Raw genomic sequence first — 20,000 nt, forward strand, 5'->3', positions numbered from 1 at the left:
TCTCTCTCTCCCTATCTATCTATCTAAATACATATATATATATACATATATATACACACACACACATATATATATGTGTGTGTGTGTTACTATCTCTCTCTCTCCCTCTCTCTCTCTCTCTCTCTCTCTCTCTTCCCCGTCGCACACGCACACAAACACTTGGTCCGCGTCTCTTCTGAGTGCCGGTTTTCCGCGTCTCGTATGTTATCGCACTGGTTTTATTTCTAAATTCTATCTTTTCCCCGCAATATTCTTCTCCCTGTTCTTCTATTTATGCTGTTTTCCGTCTATTTCTGTCATATGTGCGTATAATTGTCGTATTATAACTACAACAATAATCAAATCAGTCCTCTCATTCAGCCCCGTATCTACCAAACTCTTTCTTTCAATATCTCTCTCTTCCCATCTCTCTCTCCCTTCCTCTCTTTCTCTCTCTCTCTCTTTCTCTCTCTCTCTCTCTAAAGTTCCTTCTGTTTCTCTCTTAGTCAATCACTCTTTCTCCCTCTCTTTCTCTCTCCTCTCACCTCCCTGTCTCTCTCTGTCTCTCTTTCTTTCTATCATTTTTTAAAAACTACTTTGCCAGTGAGCGTACGCTATTTTACTTAATTCTGTTTTTTAAACCTTGTTACCATTTGTTTCCCCCCCCCTACAACTTTTGTGCCTTTCAGTTTTTTTTTACTTTCACTTTAGTCTTATTTGGCTTATAAAACGTTATTAAACAATCTCTGCTTTCTTTATATATATATATATATATATATATATATATATATATATATATATATATATATATATATATATATATATATATAGTGTAACTTCTCTGTTTCATCGGAGGTCCATAATTTTCCTTTATATTGAATTTGGTTTCAATTTAAACAGCTATTTCGTTCACTCCTATCTTTTAATCTCTCTTTGATCCTTTTCCGAATTCGCTTGCTGTTTTTGTTTATTTGTTTTTGTTTTTTTGTTGATTTTTTTTTTGTTTTGTTTTTTTTATCTACCAAATGTGTTACACGCTGATTGCAGGTTATGGGCCTATTGTTTCTTTCTTTTTGTTTTTCTGTCAACTTTTTTTTTTTCGATTTTTTTTTTTTTTAGTTTTCTTTCCATTCATGTAAAATTATATCATTTATGTAATATTTTTTTTTTTTAGTTGTTGTTGTTGTTATTGTTGTGAGGGTGGTATCAGTCATATGGAGACCCGCCCGTCTTTCTGCCTTCTCTCCAAAAGAACCCCTCTCCAACCATTTCCCAATCAAACCGCACGCTTATATGGGGGAAGTCTGCCAACCTCTTCTGTTGAATCCATTCATTTATTCGTTCGTTCTATTTTCTCTATTATTTTTTTATTTTTTTATTTTTTTTTTTTAAACATTATTTTATTCTGTTTTGTTTTTACCGGATTTTTTTTGATTTTTTATCTGTGCGTGTTTTGGTTTTTTGTTTTGTATTTTTACAGCCTGATTCTACCTTAATATTTTGATTACCCCTACCCCCTAATAATCACTTCCCCTTTTCATCGACTTTGCTCAACATTCTCCCCTAGCGAAAAACACAACCCCCAAGTATCTAATCAACCAACTAATATCCACCCTCTTATCGTTTTAGTGTGGTTTGTGCATGTGTGTGTATGTGTGTATGTGTGTATGTGCGTGTAATAGAAGAGGGAAGAGACTAATAGCAGTCGAAGCAATTTTCCTTTTCTTTCGTTCTTTGCTTGTAAATAAGCGTGGTGCGCTGAAGTGATTTCGTGTGTCCTTGCACTACACAACGTTCCGTGTAAAAAAGCGCCACGTTTTTCGTTCGTTTTTTTTTTGAATATGTTTGTACATATTTCAAAATCGTTTTGAACACCGAAATTCTTCGTTTATATCTTGCAGTCTCGCCTCCAGCAAATTAGAATCGTACCAGAGGGAAGGAAAATACAGGATTACCTACCGCCGAAAAACGGAAAACGCTGAACGGAATACAAACAACAACAACAACAACAACAAAAAGATAAACGCAAGGTATACTAATTAAAAAGCGACAACGGAATATTATTCTTCCTACCAGTGCGGATTTACCTTCCTGATTTCCTTTCAAACTGGATGATTTTACCACTGGATTAATTTTCCTCTCACTGGATGTTACCCGGTTATTTTGTTTTTTTTTATTATTATTTTTTTTATTACCCCAGTTGCCTTTTGGATCCTTTGCTATTATTTGTTGATTCAAAATCTTTCAAATTTTTGGAGCTATGCATTCACAAAACCGCAAATAATATCCGGTTTTTTACTGACCCGGAAGTAACGTGTTGCACCAAATTTAAATCCAATTGAAGACGAACAGGTGAGAATATTTTATCGTTACATTGTGTGTGTGTGTGTGTGTGTGTGTATGTGTGTGTGTGTGTGTGTGTGTGTGTGTGTGTGTGTGTGTGTGTGAGAGAGAGAGAGAGAGATGAGAAAGGACTCTTTGGAATTAAGGATTGTCTCGAAGAAATAGGAACTGGGGATCGCACGTGCCATCCACTGGTTGCGTGAAAACACTAGCTTCCGTTATGATCAACTTTATTGTATAGATTTTCCCAGACACCCACATACGTATATAGATATATACATATATGCTTCCATGTGTGTTTTTTTTACTAACTAGAATTTAAAAAATATCAAATTTAATATTCAAGTATATATGAAAATAACATAAAGTTCTTTTAGAAAGCTCAATAGTGCAATACTAGAGTTATTAACATTGTTTTATAATGTCCTGATTCAGTAGGAACCGACACATTTTAATGTTCATTTCAAAAAGGCACAGCTTTATTCGTAACATTTATATATATATATATATATATATATATATATATATATATATATATATATATATATAGTGTTATAATGGAATAATTCCAGGAGGAAATCCGGGTATGAGAGCTCAATGTGGTAAACAGAGCAATAACATAAAAATATAACACGACAATTATGTAATTTCCGTGTTATATTTTTATATTATATATATATATATATATATATATATATATATATATATATATATATATATATATAACGGATTAATAGATATGCTGTGGTTTGCAAGTCGATGGCTGTCTATACGACACTCAATAAATAAAATAATTTCTCTATAGAAAGAAGGAGTTCTAAATTCATCGCTGTAGTACACAGTTACTGCGACTAGTGGTCTGTCTCCCCGCGTTTTTGCCCCATTTTCTTCACTCCCAAAGTAACTAGTTATTTGACTCCCCACGCTCTGTTTTTAATATTGGGGAAATTAAGCTCCTGAAGAGGGACACTTTACATTGGGCAAACATTAAAAGTATCTTAGTCTAGAAGGGCCTTTGCCTCAACCAATCAGAGACAAAACATAGTGTGAGGACAGGTGTTGCACTTTGTTCCTACTGTAACGGTCACAACGTAAAGAATGTAGTACGCGGAAGAAAATCACATGTTCTAAAGCACGCAAGGCAAGAGAATGTCCGTCACACCATGTGCTACCGATTCAGTCTCAGACTTTGGATTTGCATGAGCTCTATTAATGATGTTGAGTACTTTCTTGACAACTACTATCTAATGTGTCTAAGAGAATATATATATATATATATATATGTATATATATATATATACGTGATAAATGTATATATATATATATATTTACGTGATAAATGCATATATATATATATATATATATATATATATGTATACATAAAGTTAGATAATATATATGATTATATATCATTTGTAAACAATTCAAATAACACACGTATATTGATAGCGTATCATTTATTCTTTTCTTTTTTCATGTATGGTACATTTTGCACGTGTTTCCTTGAATACTAAACAACTCATCAAAGTCCGATTAATCCATAATATCTATCTATCTATCTATCTATACACACACACGCACACACACATATATATATGTATGTATATATATATATATGTATGTATATATACATATATACATATATATATATATATATATATATATATATATAGTAATTACCATTTCTGATATATATATATATATATATATATTTCATAATATATGTATATGTATATATATATATATATATATATATATATATATATATATATATATCATAATATATCTTGAGCATGTTTTGCATTATTTATTTTTACAAAGATAAAATACATTGTGCGATTTCGTAAGAATAACAAAATATGTAGAATGGCCATGTATATTCAGTCTGGTTTCAATGATGAATTTCATAAATTATCTGATAATTATACTCAGTTGTTAATAGGTTTATAAACTTAATATTTTGTAATCCTGCTTCTTTCAATCCACCAGGGTATTAGTTCGTACATATTTTTAGCAAAAATGTATTTCATCAGTCAGTTATAATAACAAAAAAATTGTTATATATATATATATATATATATATATATATATATATATATATATACAATGTATATGTATATATATACAATGTATATGTATATATAAGGCGGTTATGTGTATGTGTGGATTGCAGTTATCTTATTTGCGACCAATTTTAAGTAATTACTTATTCATTAGAAAAGGCAATAATTTATAAGAAAATGCATTTTACCTAAGTATTAGTTGGGAATAATATAGCGTTCATTCAGTTGGAAAGCAAGTCATCTCTCTGATGTACATAATTCTTCGCTATGTACATGGACATATATGCGCGCATGCGCGTGTATATATGTGTGTGTGTGTGCGCGTGTGTGTGTGTGTGTATGTATGTGTGTGTGTGTGTGTGTGTGTGTGTGTGTGTGTGTGTGTGTGTGTGTGTGTATGTGGTAGACTATTTAATACAATATATCTCCTTCGCGAATGTTTCAATAAAAAAAAAAACAAGTCGGACAATACTGTGTCTATTAATTTGTGGTGTGTTTATATTCCGGAATACGAAACTAATGAAGCAATATGAGTATGAAACAGACCATCAAGCTTTATAGACGAAAAAGATTCACGACGTGTTATACGTCGGTTTATCTGCATGTCCGTTTTGGCCGAGTAAGTGCCTCATGGCAATTACGAAGATCCCTTCGCGGGACAAACTCGAATCATATCACGCCGCAACTCTTTATCTTTGATATATAGCGTTTGGTTTTCAAGTCGCGAATTATATAGATGTATAATTATATACACACACACACACACACACACACACACACACACACACACACACACATATATATATATATACATATATATGTCTGTGTATGTTATTTGTTTTTGTTTTTGCGATATGTCTTGAATGAATTCCATTATTTACGAAAGTGCATTTATACCTTATCTATATATTATTTACGAAAGCGCATTTATACCTTATATATATATGTATATATATATATATATATATATATATATATAGCAAAAGTACACCTTTAAAATTTTAATATGTTGGCCATCTTATAATTTACTACTTTAAGTAGGTTGACTTCCACAATTCTTGACAGTGTGTCATTTATTTGCTACATGCTTTGTAATTGCATTGAGCTTTAATTAAATGATTGGTATAAATAAAAGGTGAAATATAATTGAAAAAAAAACACATTTGCAAACACACACACACACACACACACATATATATATATATATATATATATATATATATATATTACCCAACGATAATATTTCTATAAATAAATATTAACACTTATTTCATACTTACATGCATTAGTAACTCAATCATAAGTGTAAGAAGGAATAATTACTGTAGGTCGGGTAATACGAACCCAGTCACAAAGTGATCATTGACTTTGTCGGCCAGCATCTTATCTCAAGGCTAACAGCAATTAACAAAAAAAAATTAAGGATAAGTGAGAGCTTATAAATTCCATGAAAACTGACATACATAGCAAACCGCTAGAGAGTATTCAGCGAAGTGATGTCGGAGTTTTGCAGTTAAGCTAATGTGGACAGCTTTTTCTTAATTCTCTAAAACAGTCGCAAGTTCGAAAGGAGCTTTTTTAAGTGCCATCGTGTTTTTAAAGAAATAGCAACCAGTGTTTCATGTGTACGCTATTATCAGTGTCGGAGGTGACAATTATTCTTAATCGATAGATTTAAACCAAGTCTTAAAGTAAACCTTAAATCTATAGGCTAGCATTGTACCTTTTCTGACGCACACACATACGCATACTCACACACACACGCACTACATTTATATATATAATAGTATTTCAGCCCGGCGTTGCCCGCGTGCTTGGAGGTGTATGTTGAGCAAAAAAAAAAAAAGTGGTCAATGTTTTTTAACCTTGACGCCTGTTATGTGCCCTTAAAACTTATTGTTTTGGGGTCAAATCAAGTTATTAAGTTAGATTCATGTCCAAGGAATCTATATCTAAAATTTCAAGTGTTTAGACCGAAAATTGTCGGAAGAGTTTGCTAGAGTTCTCAAAGCTCAAATCGTTGAACTTTTCCCTTTAACAGCCCGATTTCTGGCCGAAAATGGATTACAAAGATTTTCCCAAATCGCAGTACCCGGTATATCAAATTTCATGTCTGTAGACGGAAAATTGAAAGAGTTATTGCGTAGGAAAATGTACACAGACACACACACACACACGTTCACTTTTATATATATATATATATATATATATAGAGAGAGAGAGAGAGAGAGATAGATATATATAATATATATATATAATATATATGTGTCTGTGTGTGTTATTATTATTATTATTATTATTATTATTATTGTTATTATTATTAATTTCTCAGTTAGTTAGTTAACTGTAAATTATATAAGTTTGTGAGTTAAAAGCAATTACAGGAAATAAAATGAACAACCTGTTTCGGGGGAAGCCGATATAAACACATGTAACAGGTTACTCCAAAAATGGTCATTAAAAAGACTGACTCAGAAACAATATGAAGAAAATGGACATAGATGATACAAGGTATCACATTACTAAATATAAAAAGCACACAGACACACACACACACACACACACACACACACACACACACACACACACACACATATGACATATGTTTATAATTAATTACTTAGAGACGTTATTGCATATGATTAAATAACAAAGTGTTCATTCATATAGCTCAAGAGTGCAATACTAGAGCTATAAATATTTTATCTACCACGTTAATGATGATAATGCACGTGCGTTTACACATTTTCGGATTTTTTTTCTTTTATTCGTCACAACATTACGAACAGTTCTTTTATTCCCCAGTGTTTGCAGAAAATAATAATTGTTCATCAAATAATAATTTGCACAAACTTGGGCTTAATCAGCGCGTTAAAAAAAATAATATTTCAAATGGTTTTTGCAAGCCACGAATAGGAACTTTTCAGTTAATCCAGTCGGCATCCACTTTTCCTTTTTTTTTTTTTTTTTTTGTAACAATACACATATAAAGTTTAAAGCGGACTGTATCTGCATTTTAGATTGAATACACTTGCCTGGTTATGCAGTATTCACTCGTATACACACACACACACACACACACACACACACACACACACACACACACACATATATATATACATATATATATATATGCATACATATATACATGTATGTGTGTATGAATATATGTATCTATATGTGCATGTATATATATATATATATATATATATATATATTTATGTATGTATATATACATGTACATATATGTATGCGTGTGGGTGTATATATATATATATATATATATATATGTATATATATAGTAATTTATAAAATATATATGGCGCTTAAGCTACATTAAATATTCGGCGTTTCATCCACTCTAGGATCCTTCAGGCTATTAGCTAGCTCTACCTAAGTATTGCGCACTTGTGAAGTAAATACTTAAAGTTTACGCATAAATTTATACTTTCGTATATTAATTTTATGTGAGTAAATGAAGTAGTTTTATAAATATATATATATACATATATATATATGTATATATATACATATATATATATATATACATATATATATATATATATATATATATATATATATATATATATATATATATCTTTAATTGAAAAAGGAAATATGCAAAATTTGTCAACTGGTTTTGTATGCGAATTGCGACTATATATAAATATATACAAAGATATATATATATATATATATATATATATATATATATATATATGAATCGATATTCCTACAGCTGACCTACAGTTAACACGCTTAAGTAAATGAAATGCATGTAGTAACATTCTTTCCGCAATCAAAAAAAAACAAAAAATAGCAACAATTGCAAAGTGAATGCGTTTATATTCACGTGCACTCAGATTATCTATAATTAAACAACTAAGAAAATTGAAAAAATCCCAAATTCTTTCAAAATCCTGAAATATTCTACGTATCGTCACATATTCAAAATATCTACCAATTAAAACATTTTTTATTTCGTGTATAATAACAGAAGCTTGAATGTAATATGCATACATTTAAATATACACGTGAGTATGACAGTAGGTACTTAAAAAAATAGAATCATAAAACTACTGACTTTACGACTGTTCTGCATAAACTATAGTTACTCGTGAAATTCGTAAGCCAAACATTGCAAAAAGTAGCCAACTAGAAGCACGACGTGTAACAGATAACATGATATATATATATATATATATATATATATATATATATATATATATATATATATATATACGAATGGATATCCCCCTCCATTGATCAACAAAGTTATCAACAAGGAAATAGAATTATTTTCTGAGCAACCTAAATATGGTCCATCTAGAATTCCGATATACCTCAAGTTTCCTTGGATTGGCCAGCGTGTTGGAGACAAGATTTCCTCTCTTGGCACTTCTACTCTTAGTGCTTTAGCCCTCCGAACTGCTTGTTTTTTACAAAGTGCGCATTCCCCTCTTTTCGTAAGGACGTCCTGCCTATCTCGCAGTCAAGCAATATTGTTTACAAATTTCAATGTCGGTGTGGTGCTTTTTATATAGACAAGACGACCCAGCTTCTTTGGTTAGAATCGCGCAGCATGTGCCAAGTTTCATTCGGTATTATCAGTCTATTTCCAGGCGTTCCTAATTAATAGAATCAGCTATTGGACAACACTTAGTTGATAAAAAAGACTGAGGTTCATCATTCACTCCGTATTGTTTTCTGTTTTGCACAGAGAACGCACTAAGTTCAACCTGCCTGTCCTTGAGGCGCTTGCCATCAGTTTAACCCCCTACTTTGTGCAAGCAGAGAAACCTCCAGTTCCAGTTGGAACTCTTTGGGGGGACATATTCCATCTAAGCTTTTTTTTTCGTTTCTATCCTCTTTCGCATACTATTACAACAATTCTACAAAAAATTACATAAATAAAATATTCTTTTCTTTCTTTCATACGTATATAATTGAAAAGTCTGTCTGATGAAACGCTCTTTGGGTTTATTACCTTTCGTGATTTTTTTTTAAAATTGACTTATTTATTTTATAACGTCGGAGTATGGTTCAATTCTTTCTCATAATATATATATATATATATATATATATATATATATATATATATATATATATAACATTTTCACCCCAAACAAGGCACATTGCCACTTTGGTGTAGGGGGCTACTATCAGGGACAACAACTGCTGGGGTACTACGTAGGGATTTGGGCAGCAAGATGTCGGTTCACGTTACACTTGGACTTCTGCACGGCAGTACAGTTGGGGAAGCAGGGACCTGGGATGGAATTCCAGAGTCTAGCGGTTCTGGGGAAGAAACTACTGGAGTAGAAAGATCTTTACATCTAGGGATCTCTATAGTGTGGGGATGGGATTTAGCAGCCTGTCGGGTTTGTCGAGGATGTTCATGTCGTAGGGGCACAAGTACTTGCAGTTCGTCAGTGCATTAAGCATTAAAATACTTGTAGAACAGGCAGAGGGATGCAACATTTCGTCGATGGGACAGAGGCTGAAGCTTAGATGCCAGTTCAGGGCCTATCAGATTTGCGACTCTCTTTTGAACCTTGTCAAGGAGCGAGAGACTAGTGGCAGATGCACCAGCCCAAATGTGACAGCAATACTCCATACATGGGCGAATGGTGGTCTTATAGAGGAACAGGATACTTTCAGGTGTTAGTAGTTTTCTAGCACGGTAGAGAGAGAGAGACCACCGTCCTTGCAGCGGCCCTGGCAATGCTTTCAATGTAATTGTTCCAACTTATGTTTCCTGTGAACGTAAGGCCAAGAAGTTTGAAATATGTACTCTCAGAATCGTTGGCCATTGCTATAGGTGGTAGAGAAGGTTTCTTGTAATTATTGAATTAAACTAATTTAGTCTTGGCGGCATTGAACGTGACCATCCATTTTTGTCCCCATTCCACTACAGATTAGAGGTCATCCTCTAGTGTTTCTGCCATTTTTTTAGATATGTGTTCATTTGTTTTCCGGTGTGCCTGTTATAGAGTGTGGTGTCACCAACATATATATACCCATCTCAGAGGCAATTTTGTCTGGGAGGTCATTTAGGAATATCAGGAACAATAGAGGTCCAAGGATAGACCCGTGTGGCACTCCCGCATTTATATCATATTGTTTAGATGTACGACCGTCGAGGACAACCTGGATTTTCTCTTATCTAAGAAGGATTTAATTATGTCAATTATTCTACCAGTGATACCGTATGATCTAATTTTGCTGAGGAGACCCTCAGGCCATAGCCTGTCTAAAGCCTTAGATATATCTAGAGCTACCGCTCTGCCCTCCCGCGCTTTGTCCAGTGAATGGTATATACGTTCAGATATTACAGTTAGGATGTCTGCTGTCGAACGGGCTTGTCTAAATCCATATTGTTGGTCAGTCAGAAGTTTAGCATCTGTAAAGTGATGGACTAGAGCTTGGTTAATTAAGGTTTCAAATATTTTGTCAAAAAGTGGGAGGAGTCTAATGGGGCGATAATTTAATGGGCCAGTTCTTTCGCCAGAATGTATATATATGTATATATATATATATATATATATGTATATATATATATATATATATACATAATTTTATAACATGAATAGATTAGATAAATTAATTAAGAATAGGAAACTAGATCTAATATTTGTAACATGTCTTCTTCTTAAGATTAAGGAAGATGGTGTTTGATCAACACTGCTGATGATGTGATCTAATATACTGTGTTGTTTTTAAATCCCCGAAAAAGTGTTTCATGGTAAACAACTGATGATCCCTTAAATTACATTAGTGTTATAGTGAATTTGAGAGAGTAAGTTGAGGCAGTGATTGCAGGTTATTAAATGACTGAATAATTAATTTTCTAACGAATGATGAAAAATAAAAATATTTTTTTAAATATAATTTTAAATGTTTAAAAACTTCAAAGACATCATATATATATATATATTATATATATTTATATATATATATACATATATATATATATTTATATATGTATATATATATATATATATATATATATATATGCACAACATTTTTAGAAATTATTCCTTTAAATTCTCTTACCATGCTCTCCTGGAGTGTTGATGATTTGTGCCATTAATACATTAAGACAATTGTTCCAACTCCGTTTTATATACAGCGTGATCTTTTTATACTTTATGAGCTCCAAAAACCGAAATTGTTTGCATCAGTAATGTCATTGTACGATTGTACGAGGTTACCGGTATGGACAATGGCGCGTAGCGTGTGTCGTCTCATTAAATCAAACTGACGAAGGAATAACATCAAATCATATTCACAGCATTTCCCATTTTCATATTTTTATGCTGAAGATATATGCATGCGAGTATACAATCGAGGAGTTGTCCTCTAACATCACAGGAATAGGAATGGAATTTATGTAATCACATAAAGCATTGCTGATGGTAAAGCGTGGCCCATGTTATAATTCAAAATAGCCGCCAATTTAAAAAGAACATATTTAATCTCTCCAATGGGTTTGTAATAATATAATGGTATCTTATCGCCATAATGTTGGTGAATTGTAATAAAAGCTTGGAAATAGTATGTATATATTTAAATATAGAAGTGAATATGAATATGGATATTAAAAAATAGAATCATAAAACGGTTGACTAAATGAATATTCTGCATAAATTCTGTTAATTTGTAAGCCAAACACTGAACACAGAGTCTGAACCAAAACACGTGTTGAAAATAACATGATAATATTTTCTGACTCTCACTCTTGTCACTCTCTCTTACTCTCTCTCTTACTCTCTCTCTTACTCTCTCTCTCTTACTCTCTCTCTCTCTCTCTATCTATCTATATTTCTATCTATTTATCTATCTATCTATCTATCTATCTCTATGTAGCTATCCAGCTGCGTGGTACCAGTTTTGTTTTTGTCTCTTCGTTTACACGTCTTAATCGGAGACTCTTACTATTTTCAACATGATTCGTTTCTGTTGCTGACATGAACATACATACATACATATATATATATATATATATATATATATATATATATATACATATAAATATATATTATATATATATTTATATAATGTTTTTATTTGTTTTGTTTTTTTAGCGATACCCGCTTGAATGAATTCAAGTATTTTATACGAAAGTGCATTTTTACCTAAATGCTTTTTGGGAATAATTTTCCCTTTGACCAATCTGGTACCCCCTAAATGGGGATCGGCATATATATTATTTTATTTTTATCGCTAGATTCAGCCAATCTGATCAGTTGTGGACGACGAAACACGTGTCAGTGGATAATTATATATATATATATATATATATATATATATATATATATATATATATATATATATATATATATATATATATATATATAGTAAGTTATATGAAAATATATATGGCAATAAAGCACACATACTAATCCAGGTTTCATAACATAACAGGCTTGACAAATTCTCACGAGAATAAAACACAGAATATTCTGCGTAGCTTAATGCCCATGTATATATTTTCATAACTTAATAACTAGCTCTACCTATGTATTCAGCACTGTTGAATAAATACTGAAATTTTACACATACATTTTTCTTCGTATGAAAATTTATGTGATTAAATAAAGTATCAATATATATATATATTTCTATATATCTATAAAAGTGAACGTGTCTGTGTGTCTGTCTGTCTGTGTACATTTCCCTACGCAATAACTCTGTCAATTTTTAGTCTATAGACTCGAAATTTGAAATACCGGGTACTGAGATTTGGGAAAATCGATGTGACGGTGTCAACCAGAAATTCGGCTGCTAAGGGGTCAAATTTCAACGATTTGACCTTTAAGAACTCTACCAAACTCCTCCGACAATGTTGGGTCTAGACACTTGAAATTTTAGATATAGGTTCCTTGAACCTGGATCTAACTTAATAAAGTGATTTGAGCCCAAAACTATAAATTTTAAGGGGTCATAATGGGGGTCAAATTAAAAAAAAATGACTTTTTTTTTGTTTTGCTAAGCGTACACCTCAAAACACCCGGGCAAAGCCGGGCTGAAATGCTAGTATATATATATATATATATATATATATATATATATATATATATATATATATATATATATATATATATATATATATATATATATACACACACACACACAGTGGGGGTCAAAAGAATTTGCCGACCTATATTTTTCTCAATTTCTTTATTAATCTTGCTTTATTTTTCATTTTGGACTCTCCCATCATTTGCTGGTTGCCATTCTGGTTCGTTCCATTACTACATTTTACGATAAAAGACAGAGTTTAATAATAGTTCACCATTTTCTACTTTTCAGGTGAGCCAAAAGTTTATTTAGGTAATCTTAATTTATTGATAATGGCTAAAGGAAAGATGTTGACAGATAGGGAGAAGGGCGAAATTGTTACATTTCTTGCTGCAAAGAAGTCTACATTGGAAATTTCGAAAATTTTGAAACGAGATCATCGAACTGTGAAACATTTTGTCATTGACGGCAAAGATGGAAGAAAAAAGCATAAAAGTGGCAGACCAAAGGTGACTTCATCACGAGATATTAGAAAAATCAAAAGGAGTTTTCTAGCAAACCCACACAGCACAAGCAAAGCTATTTTCGACCAGGAGTGTCTGGCATCTCTAAACGGACCCGAAATCGGATTTTGAAACAGATAGCCTACCAGAGAACACAGACAAAATGTCCTCCTTTGAGTAATATAAACTGTCAGAAGCGACTAGCATGGCCCACTAAATATTTGAAAACCAATTTTCAAAATGTTCTCTGGACTGACGTTGGGCCAAGGGATGGCTTCTTAAAGGCAATAGCCCACGCTTGCGATTAAGATGTCAACAGGGAGGAGGAGGAGTGATGATTTGGGCTGTTATTATTGGAAGTGAGATTGTTGGTCCTTTTCTTGTCCATGACTGTGTCAAAATGAATTATGTGAGCTACTGCAAGTTTTTGGAAGCAAATTTATTGCCCTGGTTGAATTAACAAAATGATGACCTCAACCAGAATCTAATTATCCAACAAGACAATGCCCCAAGCCATGCTTCTCGGTTCACAAAAGCTTGGCTTTCAAACAAGGGAATCTCTGGTGAACGTCTGATGGACTGGCCACCTCAGAGCCCGGATTTGAATCCAATATAGAACCTCTGGTCGATTCTGAAGAGGAAGGTTTACGAAACGGGCATCAATTCCATAGTAAAAAAAGACATTTGGGAGAGAATCGAGAAGGTATCTTCTGAAATCACACCTCAGCAAGTGATACATAAACATCCTCTGTTGATAGGAGGCTGATTGATTTGATAAAAATTGGAGGAAAGCGAATAAAGGGTTAAATAGTTTCATAAATTCGTATTGTTCTGTTAAATGTTATTTGAGTAATAATTGTTGTTTTCTAGTAATATGTTTTGAATATATGGTACTATAATTATGATGAATCAATTTTCCGAATTATATCATGTTTAAAAATAATATTTATTGCGGATAAATGTGTGCTTGCAAACTCTTTTGGCCCATATTCCTTCCTGAAATCATGTAAAGATCAATACTCCCCCAGAATATGATTATTTGGTTTCCGTTTCTATGAATTTACTTCATATATTTGCATATCAAACAGTGAGTAACATAGTTATTATATTGGAAAATATTGAAGCATAAATTTTTCAATTTATACAGTTTACAAACACTTTTGACCCCCCTGTATATATTATAATAGAAAGTATAAAATAAGGAATAAAAGCTATATGGATCTGTACAATATCATATAACAATAATAAAGATTAAGTGGCAAATAAAGAAAAGATATCTTAAGATCATGGCATTTCACAGCTAAATATTTATCATCAGAAGAGAGGGCGAAAATTATACAAGATGCAAATATAGAAAAAATGCCTTAATGATATTTAGATATGAAATAAGAATGAAGTAATAGGATTATATGGTAAATAGCAATAAAATGTAGATACCAATGTAATGGCAAAACGAAACGGTGGAATATATTTAGGTAAATTATATATATATATATATATATATATATATATATATATATATATATATATATGACACAATAAAAAACGCAGATGATTAAAGAAGAGTCAATAATCAAAGAAGAAAGGAAAAATAGGGAATATATATATATATATATATATATATATATATATATATATAAGTGAAAATGTGTGTGTTATGATACATCTAAACCTATATACTAAATGAATGTTTTATCTTCGGACTCGAAATTAGGTATATAGGATATTTAGACACGTGGAAATGTTTTTAATCGGTTTTCTAAAAATTAAAGATCGCAACTTTAGGTTCATCGGATATTTATCTGTTCGGCAACTGTTGAACAAGGTTTGAAAACACTTTTTAAAGGATGTGGAAAGTTGGTCCAATGGTTATCGTACTTGACTCACTGTATTTGTTTATTACTTAAAATAAGTGAACTGTTCAGTACTACATTTTTTGAAGAAATTTATCGTTACGTTTATTATAAATAAGAATTCTGTACGTTTATAATAAATAAGAATTCTGTACTTAGTTAAAGATAATGTTTAGGAGTATTTTACGACCAAGCAAGGCAGGGCGGCCTGCTAGTATATATATATATATATATATATATATATATATATATATATATATATATATAATAGCAAAAGTACACGTCGTTGACTGGGTTCAAAAACAGCCTACAGAAAATGGACTCTGATTTATGAAAGTATGATAGGTTATGACAGGGAAGGGTTGTAAGCAGATAGCTTCGAATTTGGGGGTATCAAAACCAAAACAAAATATGATAAACGTAAAAATAAAATAGATAAACACCATAATTTATCATACCATACCTGTTCATACTGAAACACGTATCACAATATTCTGTTGATCTATATTAAAAAAAATCTTGTTAAACTGGAGGCCAGGCACGAACGAACCCCCCATAATTTTATTATACCATATTTCTTCAAACGTAAACACAATTACTAAAGTATACTTACGCAAATAGATATGAAAAGTCTTTATTAAAGTCTGTGCCTATTTCCATTCTATGGAGGCCAGGAACGAACGCAGACCCCACAATTTTATTATACCATCCCTATTTAAATTAAAACATACTTATCAAAGTATTATTATGTACAACTATATCAAAAACACTTGTAAAAGTTTTTTTTTTATTTTTTAATTTTTTTATTTCCATACTTTGTGGACAGGGCGCGTATGTAGACCCCACAATTTTAATGAATCATCATACCCATTCCTGTGTCTCGATACATCTTCTATCATTATATGTAATCAGTTTTCTATAATAGTCAACCATATAGGATCCTATTCGCGACCAGATACACACACACACACACACACACACACACAGACGTCCTGCTTTATACTATAGAAGATATATATATATATATATATATATATATATATATATATATATATATAATATATATATTAGCATCACGGGGTAATTGTTATCAGCAAAGATCAGTATTACCTAAAAGCTATTATCGATGGTGTTATTATTTAATGTCATTTTTTATCGATTTTTTAGAGACAATAAATACAATTTATTTGGAAAGGAAGTGATTTTGACTTCACAATAAATGCCTTTTCGCGTTTCGCTGCATGTTTTTTTTCTTTCAAAATTGGCATTAACGCTGAATATCTTAAATTCTATTAAAGTCACATTCTTGGTTCATCATGAACGCAAATGATTCATTAATCCTTTCGATGAAAATAGACTCTCTTATGACAACATTAAAAACTCGTTTAATTGTTCATTTACGTAATGCTTAAGCTCGGACTTCATGCCCAGCAAGCAGCGTTTGGGGATCTCGCTATATAAACAAAATAATGTACTTTTGAGTTATATATATATATATATATATATATATATATATATATATATATATATATATATATATGTATATATATATATATATATGTATATATGTATACATATATATGCGTGTATATATATGCATTTATATATATATGTATTTATATATATGTATGTATATATGTATATATATGTGCATATATATGTGTATATATATATGTATGTTTATGTGTGTATATATATATATATACAAACACACACACACACACACACACACACATATATATATATATATATATATATATATATATATATATATATATATATATATAACATTATCCGGGTGTTGTGTGGTGTGGGGGGGGAATTGTCACTGCCAAACATTTTTTGTGAATCTTTAGTCTACAGACATGGAACTTCATATATAGGACATTCGGACACATTGTTATGTACATATATATGTATATACATATATATATATATATATATATGTGTGTATATATATGTGTGTTTGTGTGTGTATATGTATATATATATATATATATATATATATATATATATATATATATAACATTGTCCGGGTGTGTGTGGAATAGTCACTACCAAAATACTTTGTGAATCTTTAGTCTACAGACATGAAACTTCATATATAGGAGATTCTAACACATGGTAAAAATAGCTGCTAAAAATTAGCATTGAAAAATTGGAACTTGGCAGGCATAAGTCGAATGAAGGTGCATCTCTATGCATGCTCAAATTTAGATCTATTTATGAGATTGCTTTTTGATATTCATCTGTTAATATTATATATTATATTATGATGAATACCGTTGTAGAGTTATTTGTTTTAATTTCGATTCTAGCTGATGGCACTCAAGACAACTTTTTTAACTTTTGAAATATGCTACATTTATTTATTGGATACATATAATGATCAATAGATAATATTTTCTATAATAATATTTTCTGTAATAATATTTTCTATAATAATATGTTCTATAATAATAAATACAAAATCTGCATTAATTAAAATATCTTATTTAAGCGTATTTTACAATCGGGCAACGCCGAGTGACGTGATAGATTTCTAAAAATAAATAATGTTTTCAAATTTTGTACAGGATTTTGAGGAAAAATAAATTCTCAGCCATTTTTATGCAAATAAAATTTCACACCTGAAGAAACGATTTATGGTCAAAATAAATATTCTATATACATTGTACGCTAAATACTTTGAACTTATTAGTAAGAAATATGACGGTTGACGCGTTTTTTTTATAGTCTGTAAAATTGATTGTAGACTGAATTTTTTCGTTCACATTGAACGCGTAAGTAAAACAGTTCAGTGGAATAGATCACATGTTTTGAATGGACTATACCCAGAAGTGTCAATCTTTGAGCGATCATTTGGGACAATAATTCATCTCCTAGTTGCCTTATGAAATAATTTTTGGTTGTCTAAGTATTAATGCACTAATCATGACGATTAAGAATACGTCGTTTATTTACTTATTCAGAGGTTCAGTCATCAGGCACGTATATATAGATATAAGTCGGATCTAATATGAGGTAAGTCGGAAATTGTGAGACGGTCTTCAAGGCCAAACCCAAATCAAAAGTATAATATATATATATATATATATATATATATATATATATATATATATATATATACTTGTTTATTGTTATATAAACATGCTCACATCCCGCTGCTACAAATAGCCACTTGTTTCAATCAAACAACAGATATCATCAGGCAGCGACTTGATTATTCAAAAGTTCAAAGAATAATCTCATTATTATATGATTATTCTTTGAACTTTTGAATAGTCAAGTCGCTGCCTGATGATATCTGTTGTTTGATTGAAACAAGTGGCTATTTGTAGCAGCGGGATGTGAACATGTTTATATAACAATAAACAAGTATTATCAGCTCTTTTTATTGAGCACTATCTAACAACCTCGTTGAATTCATTAGTCCATCATTTTGAATAAAAAAACCCGACCTATTAAACTTTTTTACCGGACCCATTATGTAACAAAGGAAAATTACTCCAGGAAAAATGCCCGATTCGGATCATTACATTGTGATGTGGATTACCCAGAATACAGTTTGGATCATTTTACCACACTGCTTTCAAGCACAATCACTTCGGATTTTACCATGCATTTTGGACGTAAACTTTCATATCTTTTTCTTTAACGTGCCTTACTCTGATACATTAAAATACTTAAACCACTTTTAATTGTGATTTTTCATGTCTCACTGATTTTAGCATATAAGGTGTAAACCATTATAACTGTTTGCTGATATGTACTCTTCTGAAGAGAGGGTAGATATCCAAATCATATAGGATAAAGTGTTAAAATATCTCTAATGTATTCTTTGTCTTACATTCAAACATTTAACGTCATAATTTTTTAAATTCTTTTGGTGACTAAAATTATATATATATATATATATATATATATATATATATATATATATATATATATATATATACTTGAAATTATGCAGTGGATAAAAGTTTACTAGACAGAGGTAAATGTAAGTTTCAGTCCAATATAAGTACCAATGTTTATATTTATCCCAACCAAGTAAAAGAATGCTCAATACGACTGTAGGAAGGAGAGCTTAATAATAGGATAATTTAATTCACCTTACCGTCTTTATTTATTGGACGTGTTCTGTAGAAAAATAAATTTTACACATACATTTTGGCTTACAACAATATATATATATATATATATATATATATATATATATATATATATATATA

At 31.0% G+C, this 20,000-nt stretch overlaps 1 long non-coding RNA gene across 5 annotated transcripts in view; it reads left to right on the top strand.

Annotated features, from left to right (window-relative positions):
• Nucleotides 1-20,000, top strand: part of LOC145247278 (uncharacterized) — a 1,304,641-nt gene that overhangs the window by 309,923 nt on the left and 974,718 nt on the right. For 2 of the 5 annotated variants that reach the window (XR_013863231.1, XR_013863233.1), the window contains exon 2: nt 1,881-2,331. This is a non-coding gene — a long non-coding RNA (uncharacterized LOC145247278). Of the gene's footprint in view, nt 1-132; nt 200-1,346; nt 2,332-20,000 lie in introns of those variants that run through there. The other 3 variants (XR_013863234.1, XR_013863230.1, XR_013863232.1) reach the window with 2 other exon arrangements.

Source organism: Euprymna scolopes, chromosome 25, assembly GCF_053919585.1.
Source record: "Euprymna scolopes isolate OS-2025 chromosome 25, ASM5391958v1, whole genome shotgun sequence".
NCBI classification, from domain to species: Eukaryota; Metazoa; Mollusca; class Cephalopoda; order Sepiida; family Sepiolidae; genus Euprymna; species Euprymna scolopes.